The sequence below is a fragment of the Trachypithecus francoisi genome, unplaced genomic scaffold (assembly GCF_009764315.1).
Source record: "Trachypithecus francoisi isolate TF-2019V2 unplaced genomic scaffold, Tfra_2.0 Lachesis_group5, whole genome shotgun sequence".
Taxonomy (NCBI): Eukaryota; Metazoa; Chordata; class Mammalia; order Primates; family Cercopithecidae; genus Trachypithecus; species Trachypithecus francoisi.
Window position 1 is genome coordinate 105,225,597 of NW_022681470.1, and position 15,325 is coordinate 105,240,921.

Below are 15,325 nucleotides of genomic sequence, written 5' to 3' on the forward strand. Positions count from 1 at the left end.
TGGCCACTGTCTCTTTCCTTACTGGAACGTCTGGAACATTAGCTCCACCAGGGTCATCTGAAGGCTCCCAGGGTGACCCACACAGACCAGACCCCAGCCTGCACCCCAAGAGGCTCCTGCTCCCCACATACACAGAGCTCACCTCAGCCTTACCTCATAGATGAGGAAGACTTTGCAGCCCAAATAAATGCTCATGTGTGTCACGACCCAGACAGCGGCATTCATGCCTGCGAGAGGTCAGGGCAAGCCCGTCAGTCCCATGCTGAGGTGCGAGGCCCTGGACGCCTCCTCACCTCAGAGGGTGAAGCGGGGACAAAGGGCAGAGGGTGAGGGGAAGGCCTGGCAGGGGAAGGATCTTGTCTCTCTTGTTCACTACTGTCCACAACCTCCAGCACAATGCTGGGTATAGGATAGATAATATCTGTTGAATGAATAAATGCACACAGCAGCAAGCTGTGTGGCTGCTTATCCAACATGACTGTATCCCTGCGCTTCTCCCTTCCTAACATAACTCCAATCTGCTTGGCAACATGTCCTATTCATGACCATGTGTTTGCCCTAAGCTGTTCATAGCATTCTCTTTCCCTGTGCTAATAACCAGTTTTTCAAAAGGACCCATAACTTAGTTCTGACCAAAACCACGAGCAGAAGTCTACTAGGTAGGGCCGGGGGTTCTAAAAGAGGTTTTCCTCTTTATAAAAAGAGAAGCAGTCACTGTCATATTATCTGGATTGGATCTGCTTAGTACAGCTGTGCCTTACTTCTCGCTCTGAGGAGAGTTACCGTGAAGAAAAATGCAACGCGATGAAGATAGCTAGGGTGGGAGTTGGAAGAAACTGAGTCTTCTATGACGTGACTGAAGAAATAAATTAACCATCTCTGGAGCTTGCATACCTCTGGGTCTCTTGCTATGGAGCATAATAAATTTTCTTATTATTAAGCCATTGCGAATTGCATCTTTTGTTACTTACAGCCAAAGGCATTTGAATGATAGAGACTATGGCATACACTGTCCCTTAGTCCTGGTGGCTGCCACTGCCCTGTAGAATAGAGCCATGACTTTTATCCACCAGGTATACTGTAGGTAAACATGAGTTAATGAATTAGTTTTTTCTTTACTTCATTCATACACCCAACAAACTTCATTGAAAACTTATGTGTACAGGCACTGCACTAGGAAGAGAGATCAGAAAGGCAAGCTGCCAACCCCGAGGAAGCTCAGAGCTCAGTGGGAGGAAGACTTTTCAACAGAGAATGACAATCCAGCATGGACACACTACAGCAGAGGCATGCAGAGGTGCCACAGCAGCGGCGGAGAGCAGCAGGCACATGGCTTGAAAGAGGACAGGCAGGAGAGTAGCTAAGTTGCTTTCACAAGAGGTTGTGTCTGATCTAGTCTTGAATGAAAAGCAGGAGATGCCCAGGAGGACCAGCTGGCTAAGAGTCTCTCAGGAAGAGGGAAAAAAAATATCCCACATTGGAGAGTAGGCAAGACCACTTTTCACGACGGGCCAGGCACTGTGCTAAGAGATTACACAGACGTTGCACCCTCAGATCCTTAACAATATGCACTCAAGGTAAATATGGTTATCCCATGTTATAATATGGAAACCGAGGCTTCAAAGGGTCAAGGAACTTGTCCAAGGTCACACAACCAGGAAGTGGCAGAGCCAGGCTTTGAACCTAGATCTTCCAGAGCCCACATTCTGTTTACCACCCTAGCACTCCTCCTACACTAGTGGGCCCTGTTAGGGAAGCATCATCTGTAGAGCAACCAAGTGTCCTGCCTGTAAAAGAGAGCACACCTCCGTGGGCAGGCGAGAGAAGAGACTGAGCACACGGGCAGGAAAAGGTGTACTCTGAGAGGGGTAGTGGTTAGGTGGGTGGGCAATGGAGAGAGCAGGCAGAAAAGAGAGAATGTGGGTGGCCTGAAAACACCCGTTTCTCTTATATTCTGTTTATTTTAACTTGAATGGCTTTACTCAGGGTCACCATCTTCTAACCTTTCCCCTTCAAATCACTCTTACAGTTAAATTATCCTGAAAATGTACCAGCCCACAAATTTTTGTTAAGCAGCCTGCCACCAATATTATACAGATGGCAGAATAAATAAAATTCATTGGTAGTTACAACTAGCCTCCCTGAAATGGTAACTGGCCCCAGGCCCACAGGGACTCAGCTTTGAGAAGACTGCCTTAAATAATGAACAGGCAGATGAAACAAACAGTCAGTCCCTGGGCACTGCATGGCACTGCAAGTTGGCACCCCAGGTCCTGCAGACACCCTCGGTTTGCAGGCTGTCTTTTTCATGAAACAAGGGGGGTATGGCAGACACCCATCATCATCATAAAATAATGGCACCAGCTAATTTCCTGAGGCTTCAAGCTCAGCAGGGAAGGATATAATATTGCAAGCCAGCAGAAGCCAAGCAAGTGGTGATACAGTAGTTCTGTTTTACATTACATTAAATGTTACTATTTCTGAAGGGAATATCTGTGGAGCACTGGTGTAACCCATAGCAACCAGCTAATAAATTGTAACTTATACTGGCTCAGCTTATTGTAGGGGTGGAGAACAGCAAGAAAAAAAGACAAAAAAAAAAAGGCAAATGCTGGCAAAAATGCCACATTTTTTCCCTTTTACTACGTCCTCTACACACACACACACACACACACACACACGCATAAACACATGCGTGCGCGCGCACACACACACACACACACAGCACAAATACAGGCTGCATCAGCATTCTCTAGCAAAATTACTTAAGGTGAAATGGGACAATTAGCTGTCAGGATTTTAGAATTCTTGACCTTCCTATTGATCTATATATACAATGTCTCTTTTAAAGCTCAGAAGTTGTACTTTAAATGTTTCCGACACTGGGCCCTGCCCTCTATGAGGGTGACCCTTGGCATCATTTTGCAGCCTGTATTGAGGATGACAGTCCTCTGCATCCAACCTGCACATGGAACTAAGCCTAAGCCATTTAGTTCACCGTTTTTCCTTCTGTCTACAAATAGCTCATGCCTAATTGCCCCCATACTTCAAATTCACAGCAGGCTGGTGAGCCTGGCTCTCTGCTACATTGAGCCTACTCTTTGACCTCAACCACGATAGATTCCTTCCATCCATTAATTCCTGTTCCCTGAGCCCTTCAGTCTTTTACACATTCAATCAGTCTCTGTGAAGTGTGGGCATTGAATGTGTATTTACAGGGAATTATTCATGGTGCACTTTGTGGCCTTCAGACAGTATGTTCGTCTGTTTGGGTTGACTGAACGTGCACACCCACTGTCTGTCCATGTGAATAGTGCTAAACTTAATAAAAGTGCTCTGTATCCTGAAATGCCCGCCACTTAGCCACCAAGGGGGAAGTGACCAGCACTCAGAGCACCTGAGTAAGTGTTACTGGGCATCTTCCTTCTGTCTAGCCATCTCTGAACTGTGTACAGAAGAGGAGAGCCAGGGAGTTCATCAAGACTCAGACAACACGGGCTCTTCCTGTCTCTTCCCCTAGGACACAAGTGAGGGACTTAGAATCAATCACCCATGATCAAGGACCATCTCGGGCATTTGCTAGCTGAGTGTCATTTGGCAAAATCATTTTACTTCTGGGGCCTTCATTTCCTCACCTGCAATGTGAGAATGTTGAGAGTATCAGGACGCACTTGGCTGCAGGAAACAGAAAACCCAACTCACAGTGCTTTAAAAGGGAGAGAAATAGAGTTTCTCATGTGACAGTGGATAGGGCAGGCTGGAGCCTCAGTTTCTACTTCTCTATGCTTCTCTTTTCAGCTGGTTCCTTTCAACCCCATGTTCTCTACCCCAGAGCTTGTCTTACCGCTGCAGTGACACTGTTTGGGAAGAGATTGCCTGTTGGTCTCCCCACCTAGATCTGATCCCCTCATTCATTTATGAAAGCCCTGGCTTCTGGACCAGCGGCTGGCATGTGGTCTGGATGAATGGACGGGTGAATGAGCGAGTGAATGATTCTAAGCAGTCTTACTTCTTGGACAATGAAAAGGAAATTTGGGGCAAATCAAAAGTTGCAACATGTGCAAAAATGCTCTATAAACTGTAAAATGCTACAAGACATTAGGAAATATTATGGTTATTAATGATTACAATCATGAATCTTCATGCTATAAGAGCAGCCTCCTGGATGCTGGTGTCAGCCATAAGCACACCATATGGCAGTGGGGTTTTTGATAAGACAATGGAAGAAAGACGGTTTTTCCAGGAAAAGTAGATGATTTTGCCCCCTAAAAACAGTTTTAACATCCACAGTGTGACTGTTAATGAAAAAGGTCAAAAGGTATCTTTACAATGGAGAGACGTGATGGATATCTCCTTAACCAAATTACTGAGCATCGTAAACATGAAGGACCTCCTGATATGTGCAGCAGGAAGCACACAGTATCACCTGCAGAGTGTTCTTGCCTCAAACATTTAGCCTAAATATCATCATGAGGAAACCATTAGCAAAATCTAGATTGTGCGATGTTCAACAAGACAAGTGAACTCTAATAATGCCAATGTTGGTCGGGCATAGTGGCTCATGCCTGTAATCCTAGCACTTTGGGAGGCTGAGGCAGGAGTATTGCTTGAGCTCAGGAGTTCAAGACCAGCCTGGGCAACATAATGAGACCCTGTCTCTAGAGAAAACAAAGAAATTAGCTGGGCATGGTGGTGTGGGCCTGCAGTCCCAGCTATTTGGGAGGCTGAGGTGGGAGAACGGCTTGAGTCCAGGGGGTCAAGGCAGCAGTGCACTCCCGCCTTAACAACAGGGTGATACCCTGTCTCAAAATAAAATTAAACTGAATTAAAATACATGCCAGTCGGCCGGGCGCGGTGGCTCAAGCCTGTAATCCCAGCACTTTGGGAGGCCGAGACGGGCGGATCACGAGGTCAGGAGATTGAGACCATCCTGGCTAATACGGTGAAACCCTGTCTCTACTTAAAAATACAAAAAACTAGCCGGGCGACGAGGCGGGCGCCTGTAGTCCCAGCTACTCGGGAGGCTGAGGCAGGAGAATGGCATAAACCCGGGAGGCGGAGCTTGCAGTGAGCTGAGATCCGGCCACTGCACTCCAGCCTGGGTGGCAGAGCAAGACTCCGTCTCAAAAAAAAAAAAAAAAAAAAATACATGCCAGTATCCTTAACACAAAATAAGTAGTAAATAGAGGCAGGAAGCTTCTTTTAGATGAAGGGAAATCAAGAAGATATAAAAATCAGTTTTCAATGAGTAAAGTTGAATGGATCCTGGATTATTAAAATACTATAAAATAGGTATTTTTAGATAGCTGGACTATATATCAAAGAATGCTATTGCGTCAATGCTAAATTATTTTAGTGTGATCATATTTTAGGAGTGTGTTATTTTTATTTATTTATTTATTTTGAGACAGAGTCTCACTCTGTTGCCCAGGCTGGAGTGCAGTGGCGTGATCTCAGCTCACTTTAACCTCCGCCTCCCAGGCTGAAGCGATTCTCCTGCCTCAGACTCCTGAGTAGCTGGGATTACAGTCACGCAACACGATGCCCGGCTAATTTTTGTATTTTTAGTAGAGATGGGGTTTCACCATGTTGCCCAGGCTGGTCTCGAACTCTTGACCTCAAATGATCCACCCACCTCAGCCTCCCAAAGTGCTGGGGTTACAGGCATGAGCCACCGGGCCTGACCTTGTTTTGCTTTTTGAGACAGTCTTGCTCTGTCTCCCAGGCTGGAGTGCAGTGGTGTGATCTTGGCTCACTGCAACCTCTACCTCCTGGGTTCAAGTAATTCTCCTGCCTCAGCCTCCTGAGTAGCTGGGATTACAGGTGCCCAATACAATGACCAGCTAGTAATTTTTGTATTTTTAGTAGAGACGGGGTTCTACCATGTTGGCCAGGCTGGTCTTGAACGCCTGACCTCAAGTGTTCCATCTTCTGCCTCAGCCTCCCAAAGTCCTGGGATTACAGGTGTGAGCCACCGTGCCCAGCCTGCATTTGTTTTTCAACTTCTACTTAGGCCAAATTGGGCAGCCTAGGATAACATATCAGAGTACACATATTTGTCAGGATTGCAAAGTTCTTTCAAAAACATTAACTGGTCCCCTGCTGTGTGTTCCTACTGTGTCTCCTTCATCTCCCCCTTTCCTTCTCTCTCCCAGTCTTCTTTTCTCTCTTCACTGTCTTCCCACCAGTTATCTCAAACGCCCCTGCATTTAAATGACCGTTGTCCCTGCCCTCCAGCCCTGCATATCCTAGATAAGACATCCTTTGAACAGAAGGAAGGAGAAGAAATGCCGGTTATTTCTTCCCCATCATGTGAACATCACACACACACATACACACACACACCCCTGAGGCTTGGACAAAAAAGGACAGATTAAAGTTAAGCCTTAGTGAATCAAGTCCACATCAGAGGCAGTCTTTGGGACAGGGTCCCAAGTAGCTCTGAATTATGAAAGGCTGGTTCTGGCTCTGGCTGATAAAATGCAGAGCAGACCAAGCCTGGGATGCTAGGCCATCTGGCAGAGTTTCCAGACAGGGCAGGTCCTTGCTGCTTCCTGTCCCTGGGGCTGGCTGTGGCTAGCAGGACCTACCAGCCATTGACAAGTGGCCCTTCGCCCCCTGGAGTGTCCAGTCCTGACTGCTCATCTCCAGATGCACACACCTCTGTGGTATTTGGCCATCTTGTGAATTTATTCCTCAAGTATTTATTCCTCGAATACAATCCTTGCTCCCCAGGCAGGGGCAGACTTCTCCACAGGCAGAATGGGGAGGGGATCATGGTGATAAGGAAGACTTCAGGACCCCATCCTACTGCACGCTGCCTAAAGTTTAGAACGGGCATGTCTTAGGCACACAACACTTTTAGGGGTCCAGAAAAAGGTTTTACTTTGTTTTAATGTCAGAATAAAAATAATAAACTTTTGGAGGTCAAAGATTATAGTCTTCCTTATACCAAAGTAGTCATAAAATGTAATCTTTAGAATTGTTTATGGTGAAAGTTCTGCTCACTCCTCCTACTTCCCCGGACACAGAGCCTAGGGCCGAAGATCATGTGGCCCTGGGGACAGGTTGTTGGCTCCGCTTCCCCAAACCCAGGGTGGCTGGAACCTCAGCCCCAGGAAAAAAACAAAGACCAGATGCCTCAGGACCTTTGCCCATGTCCCTTTACTCTGCTTGTGGCACCTTCTCCAGCTTCTCTCCCATGAAACAAGACAAATAAGGACAATGCGATGAGTTCTTCACAAAGCCAAATTCATACCAACTCAAGGACACTTCATTTTTGCCTGTTATTATGTCCATTTTATTTCTTTTTCTTTTTTTTTGGTATGAAAAATGTCCTTTCTTCTATAAAAGTATAATAGTGGATGATATTCTCAGTAAACATTATTTCACAATGTAAAAGTTGATAACCTTTTCCTGGTCCTGACAACCCCTACCCTCAGTTCCACAGACAATTTGCTGCTCTGTGAAACCCCACAGTCTGAGAAGCACTGGTTTAGATACTTTGAGTTTATCTTCAAGGCTTACCTTTCACAGGTGTGTAGAGCTAGCATGTTGGGAGGCCGACCCAGGAGGTCACTTGAGCCCAGGAGTTTTGAGGTTACAGTGAGCTATGATCGCACTACTGCACTCTAACCTGAGTAACAGAGTGAGACACTGCCTCTCAGCATAAAAAAAAAAAAACTTACCTCTCATGACATCCTTTCTGAAGCCCTCTCTAACCCCAGAGCTCTGGAGGACCCTGCATCACTTCCACCTTAATACTCACTTTCTGTTTGCTCGTAGCATTTCTTGGCTGTCTCCCCTCCTAGACATCTCTGGAAGACAGAACTGTACCTTACTTCTTCGTGTCTCCTCTCCTTAGCATGGTGCCTGCCACACAGTAGCTGCTCAATCAATCTTTGTTGAATGAATAAATATACTAATTCCCAGAAAAATTAAGTTAATGGATAGAGTATCTTCAGCTTTTAGTTTTCTCTCTCTACATTTTTATTAAATTGTTGGCACCTGTTATTCCTTGTCCACTGGCCAGTGCTAGCAGATGACAGAAAGAATTAGTAAGTAACAAATGAATATTAATGGACCCAGACATCACCGACTGTGCTTAGTTTGACAGCTTTTTTCTATGGACAGGTGTTTGGGCTTATGGTTGTGGTTTTTTATTATGTGTTAGTATCTGTAAGTTTAATTAAATTTAACTTCTTTTCCCCCCCGAGACAGAGTCTTGCTCTGTCACCCAGGCTGGAGTGCAGTGGCACAATCTCAACTCACTGCAACCTCTGCCTCCCAGGTTCAAGCAATTCTCCTGCCTGAGCCTCCCAAGTGGCTGGGATTATAGGCACATGCCATCATGCCTGGCTAATTTTTGTATTCTTAGTAGAGACAGGGTTTCACCACGTTGTCCAGGCTGGTCTCAAACCCTTGATCTCACGATCTGCCAGCCTCGGCCTCCCGGACTGCTGGGATTACAGGTGTGAGCCCCCGCACCTGGCCCAAATTTAACATTTTTAAGCAATTTAAGCATAAAGTAGCTAAATATGTAATTTTGTGTTAATTCATAGGCAGTATTTTGAACTTAAATATATCAATATTTCATGGTGTTCTGCAAAGGGTACCATCACTGATTGGAGGAGTCCCACTGTATGAAAATATTGAAGGTCTGGGTGCGGTGGCTCAGGCTTGTAATCTCAGCACTTTGGGAGGCCAAGGTGGGAGAATTGCTGGAGCCCAGGAGTTCAAGACCAGCTTGGGTAATACGACAAGACCTTGTCTCGACCAAAAAAATAAATTAAAAGAAAATTAGCCAAAAGAAACTTAGCCAAATGTGGTGGAATGCATCTGTAATCCCAGATACTCGGGAGGCTGAGGTGGGAGGATCGCCTGAGCTGAGATTGAGGCTGCAGTGTGCTATGATTTGCACAACTGCACTCCAGCATGGGTGACAGAGCAAGACACTGTCTCCAAAAAAAAAAAAAAAGTGTTGGAGACCAGAGAAATAGTACTGTCCTGGTGCAAATTTGAACTCTGAGGGAAGATTTTAATTGGAATGAGGGCTCTCTGAAGCTCCAGGGAGCCTAAAGGAAGTGGGTGGGACACAGAGAAAAGGGCTGAAGAGGCTTGCCTGAGGCCAAGGCAGATTCTCTGTCTTGATGCTGCCTCTCATTGCTTGGGTCTGAGAATGTAATTCTCTCTTGTTTATTCTTGCCGAGGCTTTAGATGTGTTCATGTTAAACATCTGCATACACTGAGGGTGTGGCAAATGACTAAAATAATTCGTTATTATTGGATTAAAAAGAAATGCCTTCAGTTCCCCTGCTAAAGATGACTCTTCCCAGATTCAGCTCTGACCATGTTACCTTCCTATTTAAAAGAAAAAAAAAAAAATTCTCTAGGGGCTGCCATTTCCAACCTAAGCAAACCCAGATTTCTTGGCCTACCATTTAAGGCTTCTCAAATCCTGACCCAATGTAACTTTCCAACATTATTTTCATTACCCCCTTCCACACTCTGTAAGTCAGCCAAACCAATCTTACCACGGAGTTTTCCAGACCAGTCCACTTTCTTGCCTGTATGTTTATTATTACTGCTGTTCCCTCCTTCTTTTCTTTCTTTCTTTTTTTTTTTTTTGGAGACAGAGTCTCTGTCGCCTAGGCTGGAGTGCAGTGGCACGATCTCAGCTCACTGCAACCTCCACCTCCCAGATTCAAGTGATTCTTGTGCCTCAGCCTCCTCAGTAGCTGGGATTACAGGTGCCCACCACCACACCTGGCTAATTTTTGTATTTTTAGTAGGGACGGAGTTTCACCATGTTGGCCAAGCTGGTCTTGAACTCCTGGCCTCAAGTGATTCACCCGCCTCAGCCTCCCAAAATGCTGGGATTACAGGCATGAGCCACCGTGCCAGGCCTACTGTTCCCTATTTTCTAGGCCTTACTTCCTTGATTGACACTACCCCAGTTTCTCCAGATGGATGTTTTCACCATCTTCTTTGACTTCTTATATCTCTTTCAAGGCACTAAACATATTCTGCTTTCTATAATAGGAATTTTGATATTCTTATTATCCCCAGTTTACAATGCACACCATATATATTTGTCATAAGATATTCATGGTGACGAAGTTTTATTCTTCTGTGTCTAATACTGTGCCTGGTACATTGTTCTCATTGTATCTATATTGCACTGAATTGAATTTGTGTTCTCAATGGTCCCAAGCTGAATTCTGCATCTATTTTACTAATGATCTATGCATCACAATTCTTCCCACTGTAAATCACAGATGAACCAACAAGAAAAGGCATAGTCGACAAGGAAAATATATAACAATATTTCACATATTAAGAAGTCTGGGCCGGGCGTGGTGGCTCACGCCTGTAATCCCAGCACTTTAGGAGGCCGAAGCGGGCGGATCACGAGGTCAGGAGATTGAGACCATCCTGGCTAACACATTGAAACTCTGTCCCTACTAAAAATACAAAAAATTAGCCGGGCGTGGTGGCGGGCGCCTGTAGTCCCAGCTACTCAGGAGGCTGAGGCAGGAATATGGGGTGAATCCGGGAGGCGAAACTTGCAGTGAGCCAAGATCGCGCCACTGCACTCCAGCCTGGGCGATAGAGCGAGACTCTGTCTCAAAAAAAAAAAAAAAAGGAGTCTGGAGACAGGGAGGCTCCAGGATTGAATTCAGTTGTTCAGGGACTCATTACAGAACTGCCTTCTTTAGCCTGTGGGCCACCCTTCGTACTGGTAACATGTGACTGCTGCAGATCCAGTTTCAACACATAGAGCAAAGAAAAGAAACAAAAGAAATATTCCTTCCATGATTCTCTTGTTATCAGAAAGGAAAATATTTTCTAAGAGACTACCAGCAGATGTCCTGTCACATATTGTTGGTCAGAATTGTAACACATGTTTGTACCTAAAAGAATTGCTGGCCAAGGAAATAAAACTATCTTGACTGGCTCACACTAACCAAGATTAACAGCCTTGGTCAGGGAAAAGACTCAGATTCCCCCAAGCACATGACCACCACATATCTGAACAAAAGAGAAAGTAAGAAATGACTTTGTTTAGGCATGATAGTACCAGCCAAGATCTCTCTACATTACAGGTTATGTCAAGCCTGGGCCCATCAGAACAGGAGTCTTGAGCTCCTGGATATAATGAGTAAGTTGGGAGCCCTTGCCTCCTACAAGAAGATAATAACAATGGATACTGTTCATTTCTAGACGAGAATTTCTTATCTTCTTTCTCCTCAACATTCCAACAACCCCAACAGCCCTCCCCCATCCTCAAGCTCAGCCAATGACCTTGCTGAGAAAACATAAGCAAAGAAGTTTTATGTTCTTCTACCTACGTGTTTCCACCAACTTATGTCAGTGCCCACATATTCTGCCTTTCCTCTCACGTTATGTAAGATTCATCCTTGCTCCCAGTTAGAGCCAATGCCTTCAACGGGTCCCATTCCCACTCATCTATTCAAGGATATCATCCAGCAAATCTTTTTTTCTCTATTCTTCATCACTTGATTTTCCTCTCTCTACTAGATCTTTCATATCTGTAAATAATATGCTCTCAGTCTTAAAACCTGTCTCTTAACTGCAGATCCTTTTACCACTATGGACCCATTTCCCCATTTTTCTTTATATGAGAATTCCTTAAAAGGGTTATCTATAGCCTTGGCTTTAATTCTTCTCCTCTCATTCTTTAACTCCTCCTAAGCAGGCTTCCACACTTCGCACCCTAGTAAAATTGTTTCTCTCAATGTAACCAAAGACGTGCCTCGACTAAATTCAATAATGAATTCTCAGTCCTCATCTTAGTTGATTAGGTAGCAGTATCCAACACAATTGCTTCCTCGTTTCTCCCAGAGACACATTCTGTACTTGGTTTTCAGGACACCAAACACGCCTGGTTTTCCTTCTGTTGCACTCACTGGTCCTTTATCACTTTTGGGGATTCCTCTTCCTTTCTAAATGTTATGGTTCCCCAAGGCTCAGTCCTTAAACTTCTCTACCTTTACTCACTTCCTTGCTGTTTTTATCAGTCTCATGACTTTATCATCTATATGCTCATTAATTCCTGAATTGTGTTTTCAGCCTGGACATGTTCCCTGGATTCTAGACTCAGGCATCCAACAGCCTACTTGAAATCCTAATTTGAATGTGCACAAGGCATCTCAAATTTAACATGATTGTACCAGTTATATATTGCTACATAATTAAACTCTGAAGTTTAGTGACAATTTAGGCTGAGCTCAGCTAGGTGGTTCTTCTCTTCTTGACTTGGGTCATTCACATGACTGAAGTCTTTTGGAGATTTACTGGATGGTTTAAGATGTCCTTGCTTACGTGTCTGGATATTAGTTGAGCCTATTGACCAGGGCATTTTGGCTGTCCTCCATATGGTTCTTCAGTAGAATTCCTTTTAAGGCCAAGGCAGCATTCTAAGAGGGCAAGTCCCAGTATATAAGGCCCAGTACATGACTCACTGGGGGCTATTACGGTAATAATCTCTCACAATGTCCAAAACATAATTCATAACATCTACCACCCGCTCCATCTCATCCACCCCCAAATTTGCTCCACTTACAATTTTCCTCATCTCAGCAAATAGCCACTCCATCCTTTCCATTGCTCAGGCCAAAAACCTCAGAGACATTTTTGAACTCCTCTCTTGTTTTCACAATTCCTGTTAAATCCATCATCAAACTCTGACAGCTCTTCCTTAAAAATGATATCCTGAATCCAACCCCTTATCACCACCTCCTTCTCTACTACCTAGTCCAAGCCACCAGCATCTTTCACCTGGCTTATTGCACTGACCTTTAACTGGTTTCCCTACTGACACTCTTGAACCCCCATAGCCTACTTGCAGCACAGCAGCCAGAGCAATCCTCTTAAAATGTGAATCAGATTCTATCATTCCTCTCCTTAAAACTCCCCAGAGTTTTCAATGGCTAACAAGTTCCTACATGATTGCACTCTCTGCTGCACCTCCCCTCCTGCGTGCATGCACCATTGCCTTTCCTGCCCCAATTCCTACTACTGTCCCTCCCCCACTGAACTCCAGCCCACCAACCTCCTAGATATTTCTCAATCATGCTGGGTGTACTCCTGGCTTAGGACCTTGGAACTTGCAGTTCCCTCTGCCCAGAATGCTCTTCTCTTCAACATTTGCATGCTTGGCTCTTTCACCTCCTTTAGGTCTTTAATCAAAAAATTACATTTGCAGGGAGTCTGCGCTGCTCTGTTTAAAACTGCAACCCCTCTTCTCCTAGCACTCCTTTTTTTTTTTTTTTTGAGATGGAGTCTCACTCTGTCGCTCAGGCTGGAGTGCAGTGGCCGGATCTCAGCTCACTGCAAGCTCCGTGTCCCGGGTTTACACCATTCTCCTGCCTCAGCCTCCCAAGTAGCTGGGATTACAGGTGCCCGCCACCTCGCCCGGCTGGTTTTTTGTATTTTTTAGTAGAGACGGGATTTCACTGGGTTAGCCAGGATGGTCTCGATCTCCTGACCCCGTGATCCGCCCGCTCGGCCTCCCAAAGTGCTGGGATTACAGGCTTGAGCCACCGCGCCCGGCCTCCTAGCACTCCTTTATCCCCTTTCTGGCTTTATTTTTCTCCTTTCACTTTTGATCATCTGATGTGCTATATATTTTATTTATTTACTTGTTTATTGTCTGTCTCCCCCTGCTAGAATGTTAACTCCATGAGGGCAAGATTTTCTTCTTGTCTCTTTTGTTCACTCAGCACCTGGAATAGAGCCTGGCATGTAGTAGTGTATAATTCACTGAGCATTTACTATGTGCTACGTATTTCACCTACTGTGTTAGTCCCGCATTCCTCATACTAACCCCAATATCTATAATATGGGGAAAAAGCACTATGATATCTCCTTATATAAAGCAGGTGCTATTATCTTCATTTTGCCAATGAGGAAACCAAGGCTGGCTATGTCACCCAGGCTGGAGTGCAGTGGCACCATCATAGCTCACTGAAGCCTTGACTTCCTGGCCTCAAGCCATCCAAGTAGCCAGGAGACAGGCACATGCCACCACGCTGGACTAATTTTAAATTTTTGGGAGAGATGAGTTCTCACTGTGTTGCCGAGGCTGGTCTTGAACTCTTGAGCTCAAGGGATTCTCTCGCCTCGGCCTCCCAAAGTGCTAGAATTACAGTCGTGAGGCACCACACCCTGCCTGAGCTCTAAACTAGTAAGCTGAACTATCATTTGCCTTTTTTAGTGTTATCTTACGCCCCAGAGGCAGTGTTGGCGGCTCTGTGGCCTTCTGATTGGCATCTTTGTGTGGTGTGACTTCTGACCGCCTTTCTGTGACTCCATTGCTGACCTGAGTCAACAGTTATGAAAGAAAAGGAGGAGATGGAGGAGGAAAAGGAAGGGAAAGAGATAGAGAAGAAAGAACTGGAAGAGAAAGATGGAAGAGGTGGTGGGGTGATGGGGTCAGGAACCATCAGCTGCCTCTCAGTCTATGGTACAGTACTGGACTGCACGGCCAGTACTCAGGGAAGGGGGACTCTGTGTGCCCCACTCCATGTCCCCAGCTCACAGCACTCCTTTCAAATCCCACTATTATGTCTGTCCTTTTATTCTCTCATGCTAAAGACTGGATTCCCAGGCGGAAAACAAGCTTTTTAATAAGCAGCAATTGCTGAACTTTCGGAAGAAATCTAACTCCATCCCAGCTCCACTTCCAGGTGGCTTTGCTCTTTCCCTTCCCCCACAGCTGGCCTCAGGCAAGATTAGGCCACACTCAGATCTGGGGTGGGGCTCAGAAAGGGCTGCAAACCCCCACCCCTACACAGGCTGAAATGGCTCTGTGGTGGGTGAGGATGAAAGGGAACCACTGAATGACATCTGGTGGCCAGAAGCAGGCTGGGGGAACCGCTGCTGAGTCTCACAAGTCAGCCATTGTTGCAATGGAGGCTACTTTGGTTCTGTGGCTGAAGCATACACACACACACATGTTTAAAGAAGAAAAATTGTTTTTAAACAGTCTGGGACCAAGACAGATGGCTGTGGCTGATAGTTTCTGGAGAAAAATAGCAATTCCTGTGTTTGGGTTATCACATGATAGGTCACAAAGAAAAGGGGCTTTGTTCTATGATTGGTTTCTCTAGTCAATTAAATGTTTAATATCGGCCACGAGGTTCCTGCTGTTTAAGTAGAGATACTTCAGATAAATTTCACAGATGTGTGTGGATGCTTAATTTAAAGTTCTCTCTTTGTTCTTTCTTTCTCTCTTTTATTCTCTTCCTTCCTTCTTTCTATTCCCTTTATTTTCCTCTTTCTTCCCCTTATTCTCCTTTAT